The sequence below is a fragment of the Anomaloglossus baeobatrachus genome, unplaced genomic scaffold (genome assembly GCF_048569485.1).
Source record: "Anomaloglossus baeobatrachus isolate aAnoBae1 unplaced genomic scaffold, aAnoBae1.hap1 Scaffold_532, whole genome shotgun sequence".
NCBI lineage: Eukaryota > Metazoa > Chordata > Amphibia > Anura > Aromobatidae > Anomaloglossus > Anomaloglossus baeobatrachus.
The window spans coordinates 47,743-63,976 of NW_027444691.1; the positions used below are offsets into that span (position 1 = coordinate 47,743).

The following is a 16,234-nucleotide window of genomic DNA, read 5'->3' on the forward strand; positions in this document are numbered from 1 at the left end:
CAGAGGGCAGGGTTTGGGGGCTGGGAAGGAAAGGGAAAAGATTAGGGTTTGGGGATGATGAAAGGGCTTTCTACGGGTAAGGATGGCAAAGGGTGGCAGTGACGGAAAGTCAGGCAACCTGTCCTGTCCGTCTTTTTGTATCGTGAATTGGAAAGACTGCAAGGGGGAGGGGAGTTGCTTGCGCCCTAAAGGAGGAGTTATTCAGATTCATTGCAGTGGGCGGCGGCTGCAAAACGCACCATTCTTCTTGTTTTTGCTCTGCAAAGCAGCCTTTTCAAGGGTTGGCTTGGGTGACAAAATGTCTTGTGTAGGCGTGGGTTTGTCTCCCTCTCGCTCTCTCTCCCTAAGATGTGTCCGGCATAGGCCAGGGTGCCACTCGAGGCCCAAACCAATTCTGGTTATCGCTTCTCGGCCTTTTGGCTAAGATCAAGTGTAGTATCTGTTCTTATCAGTTTAATATCTGATACGTCCCCTATCTGGGGACCATATATTAAATGGATTTTTAGAACAGGGAGATGGAAAAAGAGCTTGCTCTGTCCACTCCACGCATTGACCTGGTATTGCAGTACCTCCAGGAACGGTGCACCCCTTCTTAACCCAGTTTCCAAAAGCAGAACTCGATTCACCTGATTCATATTAGCCCGATTAGCGAATTGAAATGAATTTTTATCTAACACACTTTTTACTTGCTTTATTCATCCAAATAGCAAACTCATCACCACTCAACTTCACCAACTCTGCTATGTCCCGTGCAGTATCTTGTTGTCAGTCTAATCTAGATCATGTGTAATTGAATGGAATAGATCCCTTTTGGACAAAGTGGAGTCAGATGCTGCAGTGACCACAGGTGTGAGAGGATCTACAATTGGCATCTGGTGTTATCTCTCTGCTTCCACTCCAAATAAAGTTACCTGTCGTTACCTGAACGTCAAATACTAAGAATGGGCGGCCTATGAAAGAATTAGTACTTTCATTAAGTATACTAAACCGGCTAATTGGGAATAGACAAACTGTAAAAAGCCCTCTGAGAAAGCCCCTCTCTAACCTTTGTTAGTAAGCTTTTCTGTAGCCTGCCTGTTGATGTATTTTCGGTTTGAACAGTGCACAACATGAAGAGACTGAACACTGGCGGCTTGTCACAATGCCCCCCGATGACATCACAATAGCGCTGCTGCCTAGAAAACAAGCTGCGCAGAAGAAGTTGTTCTTTGGGTGGGAGGGTGGGCTAGTGGAAGGAGGGGGCAATCTCTTTTTTTCCCGGGTGGTAGGGGGATGACAGGAGAAGGGAAGCGGGTGGTGAGAAAGGTACAGAGGGCAGGGTTTGGGGGCTGGGAAGGAAAGGGAAAAGATTAGGGTTTGGGGATGATGAAAGGGCTTTCTACGGGTAAGGATGGCAAAGGGTGGCAGTGACGGAAAGTCAGGCAACCTGTCCTGTCCGTCTTTTTGTATCGTGAATTGGAAAGACTGCAAGGGGGAGGGGAGTTGCTTGCGCCCTAAAGGAGGAGTTATTCAGATTCATTGCAGTGGGCGGCGGCTGCAAAACGCACCATTCTTCTTGTTTTTGCTCTGCAAAGCAGCCTTTTCAAGGGTTGGCTTGGGTGACAAAATGTCTTGTGTAGGCGTGGGTTTGTCTCCCTCTCGCTCTCTCTCCCTAAGATGTGTCCGGCATAGGCCAGGGTGCCACTCGAGGCCCAAACCAATTCTGGTTATCGCTTCTCGGCCTTTTGGCTAAGATCAAGTGTAGTATCTGTTCTTATCAGTTTAATATCTGATACGTCCCCTATCTGGGGACCATATATTAAATGGATTTTTAGAACAGGGAGATGGAAAAAGAGCTTGCTCTGTCCACTCCACGCATTGACCTGGTATTGCAGTACCTCCAGGAACGGTGCACCCCTTCTTAACCCAGTTTCCAAAAGCAGAACTCGATTCACCTGATTCATATTAGCCCGATTAGCGAATTGAAATGAATTTTTATCTAACACACTTTTTACTTGCTTTATTCATCCAAATAGCAAACTCATCACCACTCAACTTCACCAACTCTGCTATGTCCCGTGCAGTATCTTGTTGTCAGTCTAATCTAGATCATGTGTAATTGAATGGAATAGATCCCTTTTGGACAAAGTGGAGTCAGATGCTGCAGTGACCACAGGTGTGAGAGGATCTACAATTGGCATCTGGTGTTATCTCTCTGCTTCCACTCCAAATAAAGTTACCTGTTGTTACCTGAACGTCAAATACTAAGAATGGGCGGCCTATGAAAGAATTAGTACTTTCATTAAGTATACTAAACCGGCTAATTGGGAATAGACAAACTGTAAAAAGCCCTCTGAGAAAGCCCCTCTCTAACCTTTGTTAGTAAGCTTTTCTGTAGCCTGCCTGTTGATGTATTTTCGGTTTGAACAGTGCACAACATGAAGAGACGGAACACTGGCGGCTTGTCACAATGCCCCCCGATGACATCACAATAGCGCTGCTGCCTAGAAAACAAGCTGCGCAGAAGAAGTTGTTCTTTGGGTGGGAGGGTGGGCTAGTGGAAGGAGGGGGCAATCTCTTTTTTTCCCGGGTGGTAGGGGGATGACAGGAGAAGGGAAGCGGGTGGTGAGAAAGGTACAGAGGGCAGGGTTTGGGGGCTGGGAAGGAAAGGGAAAAGATTAGGGTTTGGGGATGATGAAAGGGCTTTCTACGGGTAAGGATGGCAAAGGGTGGCAGTGACGGAAAGTCAGGCAACCTGTCCTGTCCGTCTTTTTGTATCGTGAATTGGAAAGACTGCAAGGGGGAGGGGAGTTGCTTGCGCCCTAAAGGAGGAGTTATTCAGATTCATTGCAGTGGGCGGCGGCTGCAAAACGCACCATTCTTCTTGTTTTTGCTCTGCAAAGCAGCCTTTTCAAGGGTTGGCTTGGGTGACAAAATGTCTTGTGTAGGCGTGGGTTTGTCTCCCTCTCGCTCTCTCTCCCTAAGATGTGTCCGGCATAGGCCAGGGTGCCACTCGAGGCCCAAACCAATTCTGGTTATCGCTTCTCGGCCTTTTGGCTAAGATCAAGTGTAGTATCTGTTCTTATCAGTTTAATATCTGATACGTCCCCTATCTGGGGACCATATATTAAATGGATTTTTAGAACAGGGAGATGGAAAAAGAGCTTGCTCTGTCCACTCCACGCATTGACCTGGTATTGCAGTACCTCCAGGAACGGTGCACCCCTTCTTAACCCAGTTTCCAAAAGCAGAACTCGATTCACCTGATTCATATTAGCCCGATTAGCGAATTGAAATGAATTTTTATCTAACACACTTTTTACTTGCTTTATTCATCCAAATAGCAAACTCATCACCACTCAACTTCACCAACTCTGCTATGTCCCGTGCAGTATCTTGTTGTCAGTCTAATCTAGATCATGTGTAATTGAATGGAATAGATCCCTTTTGGACAAAGTGGAGTCAGATGCTGCAGTGACCACAGGTGTGAGAGGATCTACAATTGGCATCTGGTGTTATCTCTCTGCTTCCACTCCAAATAAAGTTACCTGTTGTTACCTGAACGTCAAATACTAAGAATGGGCGGCCTATGAAAGAATTAGTACTTTCATTAAGTATACTAAACCGGCTAATTGGGAATAGACAAACTGTAAAAAGCCCTCTGAGAAAGCCCCTCTCTAACCTTTGTTAGTAAGCTTTTCTGTAGCCTGCCTGTTGATGTATTTTCGGTTTGAACAGTGCACAACATGAAGAGACGGAACACTGGCGGCTTGTCACAATGCCCCCCGATGACATCACAATAGCGCTGCTGCCTAGAAAACAAGCTGCGCAGAAGAAGTTGTTCTTTGGGTGGGAGGGTGGGCTAGTGGAAGGAGGGGGCAATCTCTTTTTTTCCCGGGTGGTAGGGGGATGACAGGAGAAGGGAAGCGGGTGGTGAGAAAGGTACAGAGGGCAGGGTTTGGGGGCTGGGAAGGAAAGGGAAAAGATTAGGGTTTGGGGATGATGAAAGGGCTTTCTACGGGTAAGGATGGCAAAGGGTGGCAGTGACGGAAAGTCAGGCAACCTGTCCTGTCCGTCTTTTTGTATCGTGAATTGGAAAGACTGCAAGGGGGAGGGGAGTTGCTTGCGCCCTAAAGGAGGAGTTATTCAGATTCATTGCAGTGGGCGGCGGCTGCAAAACGCACCATTCTTCTTGTTTTTGCTCTGCAAAGCAGCCTTTTCAAGGGTTGGCTTGGGTGACAAAATGTCTTGTGTAGGCGTGGGTTTGTCTCCCTCTCGCTCTCTCTCCCTAAGATGTGTCCGGCATAGGCCAGGGTGCCACTCGAGGCCCAAACCAATTCTGGTTATCGCTTCTCGGCCTTTTGGCTAAGATCAAGTGTAGTATCTGTTCTTATCAGTTTAATATCTGATACGTCCCCTATCTGGGGACCATATATTAAATGGATTTTTAGAACAGGGAGATGGAAAAAGAGCTTGCTCTGTCCACTCCACGCATTGACCTGGTATTGCAGTACCTCCAGGAACGGTGCACCCCTTCTTAACCCAGTTTCCAAAAGCAGAACTCGATTCACCTGATTCATATTAGCCCGATTAGCGAATTGAAATGAATTTTTATCTAACACACTTTTTACTTGCTTTATTCATCCAAATAGCAAACTCATCACCACTCAACTTCACCAACTCTGCTATGTCCCGTGCAGTATCTTGTTGTCAGTCTAATCTAGATCATGTGTAATTGAATGGAATAGATCCCTTTTGGACAAAGTGGAGTCAGATGCTGCAGTGACCACAGGTGTGAGAGGATCTACAATTGGCATCTGGTGTTATCTCTCTGCTTCCACTCCAAATAAAGTTACCTGTTGTTACCTGAACGTCAAATACTAAGAATGGGCGGCCTATGAAAGAATTAGTACTTTCATTAAGTATACTAAACCGGCTAATTGGGAATAGACAAACTGTAAAAAGCCCTCTGAGAAAGCCCCTCTCTAACCTTTGTTAGTAAGCTTTTCTGTAGCCTGCCTGTTGATGTATTTTCGGTTTGAACAGTGCACAACATGAAGAGACGGAACACTGGCGGCTTGTCACAATGCCCCCCGATGACATCACAATAGCGCTGCTGCCTAGAAAACAAGCTGCGCAGAAGAAGTTGTTCTTTGGGTGGGAGGGTGGGCTAGTGGAAGGAGGGGGCAATCTCTTTTTTTCCCGGGTGGTAGGGGGATGACAGGAGAAGGGAAGCGGGTGGTGAGAAAGGTACAGAGGGCAGGGTTTGGGGGCTGGGAAGGAAAGGGAAAAGATTAGGGTTTGGGGATGATGAAAGGGCTGTCTACGGGTAAGGATGGCAAAGGGTGGCAGTGACGGAAAGTCAGGCAACCTGTCCTGTCCGTCTTTTTGTATCGTGAATTGGAAAGACTGCAAGGGGGAGGGGAGTTGCTTGCGCCCTAAAGGAGGAGTTATTCAGATTCATTGCAGTGGGCGGCGGCTGCAAAACGCACCATTCTTCTTGTTTTTGCTCTGCAAAGCAGCCTTTTCAAGGGTTGGCTTGGGTGACAAAATGTCTTGTGTAGGCGTGGGTTTGTCTCCCTCTCGCTCTCTCTCCCTAAGATGTGTCCGGCATAGGCCAGGGTGCCACTCGAGGCCCAAACCAATTCTGGTTATCGCTTCTCGGCCTTTTGGCTAAGATCAAGTGTAGTATCTGTTCTTATCAGTTTAATATCTGATACGTCCCCTATCTGGGGACCATATATTAAATGGATTTTTAGAACAGGGAGATGGAAAAAGAGCTTGCTCTGTCCACTCCACGCATTGACCTGGTATTGCAGTACCTCCAGGAACGGTGCACCCCTTCTTAACCCAGTTTCCAAAAGCAGAACTCGATTCACCTGATTCATATTAGCCCGATTAGCGAATTGAAATGAATTTTTATCTAACACACTTTTTACTTGCTTTATTCATCCAAATAGCAAACTCATCACCACTCAACTTCACCAACTCTGCTATGTCCCGTGCAGTATCTTGTTGTCAGTCTAATCTAGATCATGTGTAATTGAATGGAATAGATCCCTTTTGGACAAAGTGGAGTCAGATGCTGCAGTGACCACAGGTGTGAGAGGATCTACAATTGGCATCTGGTGTTATCTCTCTGCTTCCACTCCAAATAAAGTTACCTGTTGTTACCTGAACGTCAAATACTAAGAATGGGCGGCCTATGAAAGAATTAGTACTTTCATTAAGTATACTAAACCGGCTAATTGGGAATAGACAAACTGTAAAAAGCCCTCTGAGAAAGCCCCTCTCTAACCTTTGTTAGTAAGCTTTTCTGTAGCCTGCCTGTTGATGTATTTTCGGTTTGAACAGTGCACAACATGAAGAGACGGAACACTGGCGGCTTGTCACAATGCCCCCCGATGACATCACAATAGCGCTGCTGCCTAGAAAACAAGCTGCGCAGAAGAAGTTGTTCTTTGGGTGGGAGGGTGGGCTAGTGGAAGGAGGGGGCAATCTCTTTTTTTCCCGGGTGGTAGGGGGATGACAGGAGAAGGGAAGCGGGTGGTGAGAAAGGTACAGAGGGCAGGGTTTGGGGGCTGGGAAGGAAAGGGAAAAGATTAGGGTTTGGGGATGATGAAAGGGCTTTCTACGGGTAAGGATGGCAAAGGGTGGCAGTGACGGAAAGTCAGGCAACCTGTCCTGTCCGTCTTTTTGTATCGTGAATTGGAAAGACTGCAAGGGGGAGGGGAGTTGCTTGCGCCCTAAAGGAGGAGTTATTCAGATTCATTGCAGTGGGCGGCGGCTGCAAAACGCACCATTCTTCTTGTTTTTGCTCTGCAAAGCAGCCTTTTCAAGGGTTGGCTTGGGTGACAAAATGTCTTGTGTAGGCGTGGGTTTGTCTCCCTCTCGCTCTCTCTCCCTAAGATGTGTCCGGCATAGGCCAGGGTGCCACTCGAGGCCCAAACCAATTCTGGTTATCGCTTCTCGGCCTTTTGGCTAAGATCAAGTGTAGTATCTGTTCTTATCAGTTTAATATCTGATACGTCCCCTATCTGGGGACCATATATTAAATGGATTTTTAGAACAGGGAGATGGAAAAAGAGCTTGCTCTGTCCACTCCACGCATTGACCTGGTATTGCAGTACCTCCAGGAACGGTGCACCCCTTCTTAACCCAGTTTCCAAAAGCAGAACTCGATTCACCTGATTCATATTAGCCCGATTAGCGAATTGAAATGAATTTTTATCTAACACACTTTTTACTTGCTTTATTCATCCAAATAGCAAACTCATCACCACTCAACTTCACCAACTCTGCTATGTCCCGTGCAGTATCTTGTTGTCAGTCTAATCTAGATCATGTGTAATTGAATGGAATAGATCCCTTTTGGACAAAGTGGAGTCAGATGCTGCAGTGACCACAGGTGTGAGAGGATCTACAATTGGCATCTGGTGTTATCTCTCTGCTTCCACTCCAAATAAAGTTACCTGTTGTTACCTGAACGTCAAATACTAAGAATGGGCGGCCTATGAAAGAATTAGTACTTTCATTAAGTATACTAAACCGGCTAATTGGGAATAGACAAACTGTAAAAAGCCCTCTGAGAAAGCCCCTCTCTAACCTTTGTTAGTAAGCTTTTCTGTAGCCTGCCTGTTGATGTATTTTCGGTTTGAACAGTGCACAACATGAAGAGACGGAACACTGGCGGCTTGTCACAATGCCCCCCGATGACATCACAATAGCGCTGCTGCCTAGAAAACAAGCTGCGCAGAAGAAGTTGTTCTTTGGGTGGGAGGGTGGGCTAGTGGAAGGAGGGGGCAATCTCTTTTTTTCCCGGGTGGTAGGGGGATGACAGGAGAAGGGAAGCGGGTGGTGAGAAAGGTACAGAGGGCAGGGTTTGGGGGCTGGGAAGGAAAGGGAAAAGATTAGGGTTTGGGGATGATGAAAGGGCTTTCTACGGGTAAGGATGGCAAAGGGTGGCAGTGACGGAAAGTCAGGCAACCTGTCCTGTCCGTCTTTTTGTATCGTGAATTGGAAAGACTGCAAGGGGGAGGGGAGTTGCTTGCGCCCTAAAGGAGGAGTTATTCAGATTCATTGCAGTGGGCGGCGGCTGCAAAACGCACCATTCTTCTTGTTTTTGCTCTGCAAAGCAGCCTTTTCAAGGGTTGGCTTGGGTGACAAAATGTCTTGTGTAGGCGTGGGTTTGTCTCCCTCTCGCTCTCTCTCCCTAAGATGTGTCCGGCATAGGCCAGGGTGCCACTCGAGGCCCAAACCAATTCTGGTTATCGCTTCTCGGCCTTTTGGCTAAGATCAAGTGTAGTATCTGTTCTTATCAGTTTAATATCTGATACGTCCCCTATCTGGGGACCATATATTAAATGGATTTTTAGAACAGGGAGATGGAAAAAGAGCTTGCTCTGTCCACTCCACGCATTGACCTGGTATTGCAGTACCTCCAGGAACGGTGCACCCCTTCTTAACCCAGTTTCCAAAAGCAGAACTCGATTCACCTGATTCATATTAGCCCGATTAGCGAATTGAAATGAATTTTTATCTAACACACTTTTTACTTGCTTTATTCATCCAAATAGCAAACTCATCACCACTCAACTTCACCAACTCTGCTATGTCCCGTGCAGTATCTTGTTGTCAGTCTAATCTAGATCATTTGTAATTGAATGGAATAGATCCCTTTTGGACAAAGTGGAGTCAGATGCTGCAGTGACCACAGGTGTGAGAGGATCTACAATTGGCATCTGGTGTTATCTCTCTGCTTCCACTCCAAATAAAGTTACCTGTTGTTACCTGAACGTCAAATACTAAGAATGGGCGGCCTATGAAAGAATTAGTACTTTCATTAAGTATACTAAACCGGCTAATTGGGAATAGACAAACTGTAAAAAGCCCTCTGAGAAAGCCCCTCTCTAACCTTTGTTAGTAAGCTTTTCTGTAGCCTGCCTGTTGATGTATTTTCGGTTTGAACAGTGCACAACATGAAGAGACGGAACACTGGCTGCTTGTCACAATGCCCCCCGATGACATCACAATAGCGCTGCTGCCTAGAAAACAAGCTGCGCAGAAGAAGTTGTTCTTTGGGTGGGAGGGTGGGCTAGTGGAAGGAGGGGGCAATCTCTTTTTTTCCCGGGTGGTAGGGGGATGACAGGAGAAGGGAAGCGGGTGGTGAGAAAGGTACAGAGGGCAGGGTTTGGGGGCTGGGAAGGAAAGGGAAAAGATTAGGGTTTGGGGATGATGAAAGGGCTTTCTACGGGTAAGGATGGCAAAGGGTGGCAGTGACGGAAAGTCAGGCAACCTGTCCTGTCCGTCTTTTTGTATCGTGAATTGGAAAGACTGCAAGGGGGAGGGGAGTTGCTTGCGCCCTAAAGGAGGAGTTATTCAGATTCATTGCAGTGGGCGGCGGCTGCAAAACGCACCATTCTTCTTGTTTTTGCTCTGCAAAGCAGCCTTTTCAAGGGTTGGCTTGGGTGACAAAATGTCTTGTGTAGGCGTGGGTTTGTCTCCCTCTCGCTCTCTCTCCCTAAGATGTGTCCGGCATAGGCCAGGGTGCCACTCGAGGCCCAAACCAATTCTGGTTATCGCTTCTCGGCCTTTTGGCTAAGATCAAGTGTAGTTTGGGAGGGTACTACCTTGGTTGGTGCTGAAAGGTGCCAGGGTATTGCACAACTGCTGACCTTGGGGGAGTGTGCATCGTAGGATGTCATAGCCCTCTTGTGACGGACGGTTACCTGGGCAACGAGAGGCGGTCACTTTATTATTTTCAAACTCATCCTTCAAAAAAAAAAAAAAAAAAAAAAAAAAATCTGTTCTTATCAGTTTAATATATGATACGTCCCCTATCTGGGGACCATATATTAAATGGATTTTTAGAACAGGGAGATGGAAAAAGAGCTTGCTCTGTCCACTCCACGCATTGACCTGGTATTGCAGTACCTCCAGGAACGGTGCACCCCTTCTTAACCCAGTTTCCAAAAGCAGAACTCGATTCACCTGATTCATATTAGCCCGATTAGCGAATTGAAATGAATTTTTATCTAACACACTTTTTACTTGCTTTATTCATCCAAATAGCAAACTCATCACCACTCAACTTCACCAACTCTGCTATGTCCCGTGCAGTATCTTGTTGTCAGTCTAATCTAGATCATGTGTAATTGAATGGAATAGATCCCTTTTGGACAAAGTGGAGTCAGATGCTGCAGTGACCACAGGTGTGAGAGGATCTACAATTGGCATCTGGTGTTATCTCTCTGCTTCCACTCCAAATAAAGTTACCTGTTGTTACCTGAACGTCAAATACTAAGAATGGGCGGCCTATGAAAGAATTAGTACTTTCATTAAGTATACTAAACCGGCTAATTGGGAATAGACAAACTGTAAAAAGCCCTCTGAGAAAGCCCCTCTCTAACCTTTGTTAGTAAGCTTTTCTGTAGCCTGCCTGTTGATGTATTTTCGGTTTGAACAGTGCACAACATGAAGAGACGGAACACTGGTGGCTTGTCACAATGCCCCCCGATGACATCACAATAGCGCTGCTGCCTAGAAAACAAGCTGCGCAGAAGAAGTTGTTCTTTGGGTGGGAGGGTGGGCTAGTGGAAGGAGGGGGCAATCTCTTTTTTTCCCGGGTGGTAGGGGGATGACAGGAGAAGGGAAGCGGGTGGTGAGAAAGGTACAGAGGGCAGGGTTTGGGGGCTGGGAAGGAAAGGGAAAAGATTAGGGTTTGGGGATGATGAAAGGGCTTTCTACGGGTAAGGATGGCAAAGGGTGGCAGTGACGGAAAGTCAGGCAACCTGTCCTGTCCGTCTTTTTGTATCGTGAATTGGAAAGACTGCAAGGGGGAGGGGAGTTGCTTGCGCCCTAAAGGAGGAGTTATTCAGATTCATTGCAGTGGGCGGCGGCTGCAAAACGCACCATTCTTCTTGTTTTTGCTCTGCAAAGCAGCCTTTTCAAGGGTTGGCTTGGGTGACAAAATGTCTTGTGTAGGCGTGGGTTTGTCTCCCTCTCGCTCTCTCTCCCTAAGATGTGTCCGGCATAGGCCAGGGTGCCACTCGAGGCCCAAACCAATTCTGGTTATCGCTTCTCGGCCTTTTGGCTAAGATCAAGTGTAGTATCTGTTCTTATCAGTTTAATATCTGATACGTCCCCTATCTGGGGACCATATATTAAATGGATTTTTAGAACAGGGAGATGGAAAAAGAGCTTGCTCTGTCCACTCCACGCATTGACCTGGTATTGCAGTACCTCCAGGAACGGTGCACCCCTTCTTAACCCAGTTTCCAAAAGCAGAACTCGATTCACCTGATTCATATTAGCCCGATTAGCGAATTGAAATGAATTTTTATCTAACACACTTTTTACTTGCTTTATTCATCCAAATAGCAAACTCATCACCACTCAACTTCACCAACTCTGCTATGTCCCGTGCAGTATCTTGTTGTCAGTCTAATCTAGATCATGTGTAATTGAATGGAATAGATCCCTTTTGGACAAAGTGGAGTCAGATGCTGCAGTGACCACAGGTGTGAGAGGATCTACAATTGGCATCTGGTGTTATCTCTCTGCTTCCACTCCAAATAAAGTTACCTGTTGTTACCTGAACGTCAAATACTAAGAATGGGCGGCCTATGAAAGAATTAGTACTTTCATTAAGTATACTAAACCGGCTAATTGGGAATAGACAAACTGTAAAAAGCCCTCTGAGAAAGCCCCTCTCTAACCTTTGTTAGTAAGCTTTTCTGTAGCCTGCCTGTTGATGTATTTTCGGTTTGAACAGTGCACAACATGAAGAGACGGAGCACTGGCGGCTTGTCACAATGCCCCCCGATGACATCACAATAGCGCTGCTGCCTAGAAAACAAGCTGCGCAGAAGAAGTTGTTCTTTGGGTGGGAGGGTGGGCTAGTGGAAGGAGGGGGCAATCTCTTTTTTTCCCGGGTGGTAGGGGGATGACAGGAGAAGGGAAGCGGGTGGTGAGAAAGGTACAGAGGGCAGGGTTTGGGGGCTGGGAAGGAAAGGGAAAAGATTAGGGTTTGGGGATGATGAAAGGGCTTTCTACGGGTAAGGATGGCAAAGGGTGGCAGTGACGGAAAGTCAGGCAACCTGTCCTGTCCGTCTTTTTGTATCGTGAATTGGAAAGACTGCAAGGGGGAGGGGAGTTGCTTGCGCCCTAAAGGAGGAGTTATTCAGATTCATTGCAGTGGGCGGCGGCTGCAAAACGCACCATTCTTCTTGTTTTTGCTCTGCAAAGCAGCCTTTTCAAGGGTTGGCTTGGGTGACAAAATGTCTTGTGTAGGCGTGGGTTTGTCTCCCTCTCGCTCTCTCTCCCTAAGATGTGTCCGGCATAGGCCAGGGTGCCACTCGAGGCCCAAACCAATTCTGGTTATCGCTTCTCGGCCTTTTGGCTAAGATCAAGTGTAGTTTGGGAGGGTACTACCTTGGTTGGTGCTGAAAGGTGCCAGGGTATTGCACAACTGCTGGCCTTGGGGGAGTGTGCATCGTAGGATGTCATAGCCCTCTTGTGACGGACAGTTACCTGGGCAACGAGAGGCGGTCACTTTATTATTTTCAAACTCATCCTTCAAAAAAAAAAAAAATCTGTTCTTATCAGTTTAATATCTGATACGTCCCCTATCTGGGGACCATATATTAAATGGATTTTTAGAACAGGGAGATGGAAAAAGAGCTTGCTCTGTCCACTCCACGCATTGACCTGGTATTGCAGTACCTCCAGGAACGGTGCACCCCTTCTTAACCCAGTTTCCAAAAGCAGAACTCGATTCACCTGATTCATATTAGCCCGATTAGCGAATTGAAATGAATTTTTATCTAACACACTTTTTACTTGCTTTATTCATCCAAATAGCAAACTCATCACCACTCAACTTCACCAACTCTGCTATGTCCCGTGCAGTATCTTGTTGTCAGTCTAATCTAGATCATGTGTAATTGAATGGAATAGATCCCTTTTGGACAAAGTGGAGTCAGATGCTGCAGTGACCACAGGTGTGAGAGGATCTACAATTGGCATCTGGTGTTATCTCTCTGCTTCCACTCCAAATAAAGTTACCTGTTGTTACCTGAACGTCAAATACTAAGAATGGGCGGCCTATGAAAGAATTAGTACTTTCATTAAGTATACTAAACCGGCTAATTGGGAATAGACAAACTGTAAAAAGCCCTCTGAGAAAGCCCCTCTCTAACCTTTGTTAGTAAGCTTTTCTGTAGCCTGCCTGTTGATGTATTTTCGGTTTGAACAGTGCACAACATGAAGAGACGGAACACTGGCGGCTTGTCACAATGCCCCCCGATGACATCACAATAGCGCTGCTGCCTAGAAAACAAGCTGCGCAGAAGAAGTTGTTCTTTGGGTGGGAGGGTGGGCTAGTGGAAGGAGGGGGCAATCTCTTTTTTTCCCGGGTGGTAGGGGGATGACAGGAGAAGGGAAGCGGGTGGTGAGAAAGGTACAGAGGGCAGGGTTTGGGGGCTGGGAAGGAAAGGGAAAAGATTAGGGTTTGGGGATGATGAAAGGGCTTTCTACGGGTAAGGATGGCAAAGGGTGGCAGTGACGGAAAGTCAGGCAACCTGTCCTGTCCGTCTTTTTGTATCGTGAATTGGAAAGACTGCAAGGGGGAGGGGAGTTGCTTGCGCCCTAAAGGAGGAGTTATTCAGATTCATTGCAGTGGGCGGCGGCTGCAAAACGCACCATTCTTCTTGTTTTTGCTCTGCAAAGCAGCCTTTTCAAGGGTTGGCTTGGGTGACAAAATGTCTTGTGTAGGCGTGGGTTTGTCTCCCTCTCGCTCTCTCTCCCTAAGATGTGTCCGGCATAGGCCAGGGTGCCACTCGAGGCCCAAACCAATTCTGGTTATCGCTTCTCGGCCTTTTGGCTAAGATCAAGTGTAGTATCTGTTCTTATCAGTTTAATATCTGATACGTCCCCTATCTGGGGACCATATATTAAATGGATTTTTAGAACAGGGAGATGGAAAAAGAGCTTGCTCTGTCCACTCCACGCATTGACCTGGTATTGCAGTACCTCCAGGAACGGTGCACCCCTTCTTAACCCAGTTTCCAAAAGCAGAACTCGATTCACCTGATTCATATTAGCCCGATTAGCGAATTGAAATGAATTTTTATCTAACACACTTTTTACTTGCTTTATTCATCCAAATAGCAAACTCATCACCACTCAACTTCACCAACTCTGCTATGTCCCGTGCAGTATCTTGTTGTCAGTCTAATCTAGATCATGTGTAATTGAATGGAATAGATCCCTTTTGGACAAAGTGGAGTCAGATGCTGCAGTGACCACAGGTGTGAGAGGATCTACAATTGGCATCTGGTGTTATCTCTCTGCTTCCACTCCAAATAAAGTTACCTGTTGTTACCTGAACGTCAAATACTAAGAATGGGCGGCCTATGAAAGAATTAGTACTTTCATTAAGTATACTAAACCGGCTAATTGGGAATAGACAAACTGTAAAAAGCCCTCTGAGAAAGCCCCTCTCTAACCTTTGTTAGTAAGCTTTTCTGTAGCCTGCCTGTTGATGTATTTTCGGTTTGAACAGTGCACAACATGAAGAGACGGAGCACTGGCGGCTTGTCACAATGCCCCCCGATGACATCACAATAGCGCTGCTGCCTAGAAAACAAGCTGCGCAGAAGAAGTTGTTCTTTGGGTGGGAGGGTGGGCTAGTGGAAGGAGGGGGCAATCTCTTTTTTTCCCGGGTGGTAGGGGGATGACAGGAGAAGGGAAGCGGGTGGTGAGAAAGGTACAGAGGGCAGGGTTTGGGGGCTGGGAAGGAAAGGGAAAAGATTAGGGTTTGGGGATGATGAAAGGGCTTTCTACGGGTAAGGATGGCAAAGGGTGGCAGTGACGGAAAGTCAGGCAACCTGTCCTGTCCGTCTTTTTGTATCGTGAATTGGAAAGACTGCAAGGGGGAGGGGAGTTGCTTGCGCCCTAAAGGAGGAGTTATTCAGATTCATTGCAGTGGGCGGCGGCTGCAAAACGCACCATTCTTCTTGTTTTTGCTCTGCAAAGCAGCCTTTTCAAGGGTTGGCTTGGGTGACAAAATGTCTTGTGTAGGCGTGGGTTTGTCTCCCTCTCGCTCTCTCTCCCTAAGATGTGTCCGGCATAGGCCAGGGTGCCACTCGAGGCCCAAACCAATTCTGGTTATCGCTTCTCGGCCTTTTGGCTAAGATCAAGTGTAGTATCTGTTCTTATCAGTTTAATATCTGATACGTCCCCTATCTGGGGACCATATATTAAATGGATTTTTAGAACAGGGAGATGGAAAAAGAGCTTGCTCTGTCCACTCCACGCATTGACCTGGTATTGCAGTACCTCCAGGAACGGTGCACCCCTTCTTAACCCAGTTTCCAAAAGCAGAACTCGATTCACCTGATTCATATTAGCCCGATTAGCGAATTGAAATGAATTTTTATCTAACACACTTTTTACTTGCTTTATTCATCCAAATAGCAAACTCATCACCACTCAACTTCACCAACTCTGCTATGTCCCGTGCAGTATCTTGTTGTCAGTCTAATCTAGATCATGTGTAATTGAATGGAATAGATCCCTTTTGGACAAAGTGGAGTCAGATGCTGCAGTGACCACAGGTGTGAGAGGATCTACAATTGGCATCTGGTGTTATCTCTCTGCTTCCACTCCAAATAAAGTTACCTGTTGTTACCTGAACGTCAAATACTAAGAATGGGCGGCCTATGAAAGAATTAGTACTTTCATTAAGTATACTAAACCGGCTAATTGGGAATACACAAACTGTAAAAAGCCCTCTGAGAAAGCCCCTCTCTAACCTTTGTTAGTAAGCTTTTCTGTAGCCTGCCTGTTGATGTATTTTCGGTTTGAACAGTGCACAACATGAAGAGACGGAACACTGGCGGCTTGTCACAATGCCCCCCGATGACATCACAATAGCGCTGCTGCCTAGAAAACAAGCTGCGCAGAAGAAGTTGTTCTTTGGGTGGGAGGGTGGGCTAGTGGAAGGAGGGGGCAATCTCTTTTTTTCCCGGGTGGTAGGGGGATGACAGGAGAAGGGAAGCGGGTGGTGAGAAAGGTACAGAGGGCAGGGTTTGGGGGCTGGGAAGGAAAGGGAAAAGATTAGGGTTTGGGGATGATGAAAGGGCTTTCTACGGGTAAGGATGGCAAAGGGTGGCAGTGACGGAAAGTCAGGCAACCTGTCCTGTCCGTCTTTTTGTATCGTGAATTGGAAAGACTGCAAGGGGGAGGGGAGTTG

The 16,234-nt window shown here is 46.8% G+C and overlaps 11 non-coding genes and 1 pseudogene across 11 annotated transcripts; all 12 read left to right on the plus strand.

Moving 5' to 3' along the window:
- Positions 1-400: 400 nt before the first annotated feature.
- On the plus strand, positions 401-591 carry LOC142283135 (U2 spliceosomal RNA). Its single transcript, XR_012744867.1, has one exon. It is a non-coding gene; the product is annotated as a U2 spliceosomal RNA (small nuclear RNA).
- Positions 592-1,708: 1,117 nt separating this feature from the next.
- LOC142283136 (U2 spliceosomal RNA) lies at positions 1,709-1,899 on the plus strand. The gene has a single exon (XR_012744868.1). It is a non-coding gene; the product is annotated as a U2 spliceosomal RNA (small nuclear RNA).
- Positions 1,900-3,016: 1,117 nt separating this feature from the next.
- On the plus strand, positions 3,017-3,207 carry LOC142283137 (U2 spliceosomal RNA). The gene has a single exon (XR_012744869.1). It is a non-coding gene; the product is annotated as a U2 spliceosomal RNA (small nuclear RNA).
- Positions 3,208-4,324: 1,117 nt separating this feature from the next.
- LOC142283138 (U2 spliceosomal RNA) lies at positions 4,325-4,515 on the plus strand. The gene has a single exon (XR_012744870.1). It is a non-coding gene; the product is annotated as a U2 spliceosomal RNA (small nuclear RNA).
- A 1,117-nt stretch (positions 4,516-5,632) lies between these two features.
- LOC142283140 (U2 spliceosomal RNA) lies at positions 5,633-5,823 on the plus strand. Its single transcript, XR_012744871.1, has one exon. It is a non-coding gene; the product is annotated as a U2 spliceosomal RNA (small nuclear RNA).
- A 1,117-nt stretch (positions 5,824-6,940) lies between these two features.
- Positions 6,941-7,131, plus strand: LOC142283141 (U2 spliceosomal RNA). Its single transcript, XR_012744872.1, has one exon. It is a non-coding gene; the product is annotated as a U2 spliceosomal RNA (small nuclear RNA).
- A 1,117-nt stretch (positions 7,132-8,248) lies between these two features.
- Positions 8,249-8,439, plus strand: LOC142283142 (U2 spliceosomal RNA). The gene has a single exon (XR_012744873.1). It is a non-coding gene; the product is annotated as a U2 spliceosomal RNA (small nuclear RNA).
- Positions 8,440-9,732: 1,293 nt separating this feature from the next.
- Positions 9,733-9,934, plus strand: LOC142283114 (U2 spliceosomal RNA; annotated as a pseudogene).
- A 1,117-nt stretch (positions 9,935-11,051) lies between these two features.
- LOC142283144 (U2 spliceosomal RNA) lies at positions 11,052-11,242 on the plus strand. Its single transcript, XR_012744875.1, has one exon. It is a non-coding gene; the product is annotated as a U2 spliceosomal RNA (small nuclear RNA).
- Positions 11,243-12,535: 1,293 nt separating this feature from the next.
- Positions 12,536-12,724, plus strand: LOC142283107 (U2 spliceosomal RNA). Its single transcript, XR_012744858.1, has one exon. It is a non-coding gene; the product is annotated as a U2 spliceosomal RNA (small nuclear RNA).
- Positions 12,725-13,841: 1,117 nt separating this feature from the next.
- Positions 13,842-14,032, plus strand: LOC142283145 (U2 spliceosomal RNA). Its single transcript, XR_012744876.1, has one exon. It is a non-coding gene; the product is annotated as a U2 spliceosomal RNA (small nuclear RNA).
- Positions 14,033-15,149: 1,117 nt separating this feature from the next.
- LOC142283146 (U2 spliceosomal RNA) lies at positions 15,150-15,340 on the plus strand. Its single transcript, XR_012744877.1, has one exon. It is a non-coding gene; the product is annotated as a U2 spliceosomal RNA (small nuclear RNA).
- Positions 15,341-16,234: the final 894 nt, after the last annotated feature.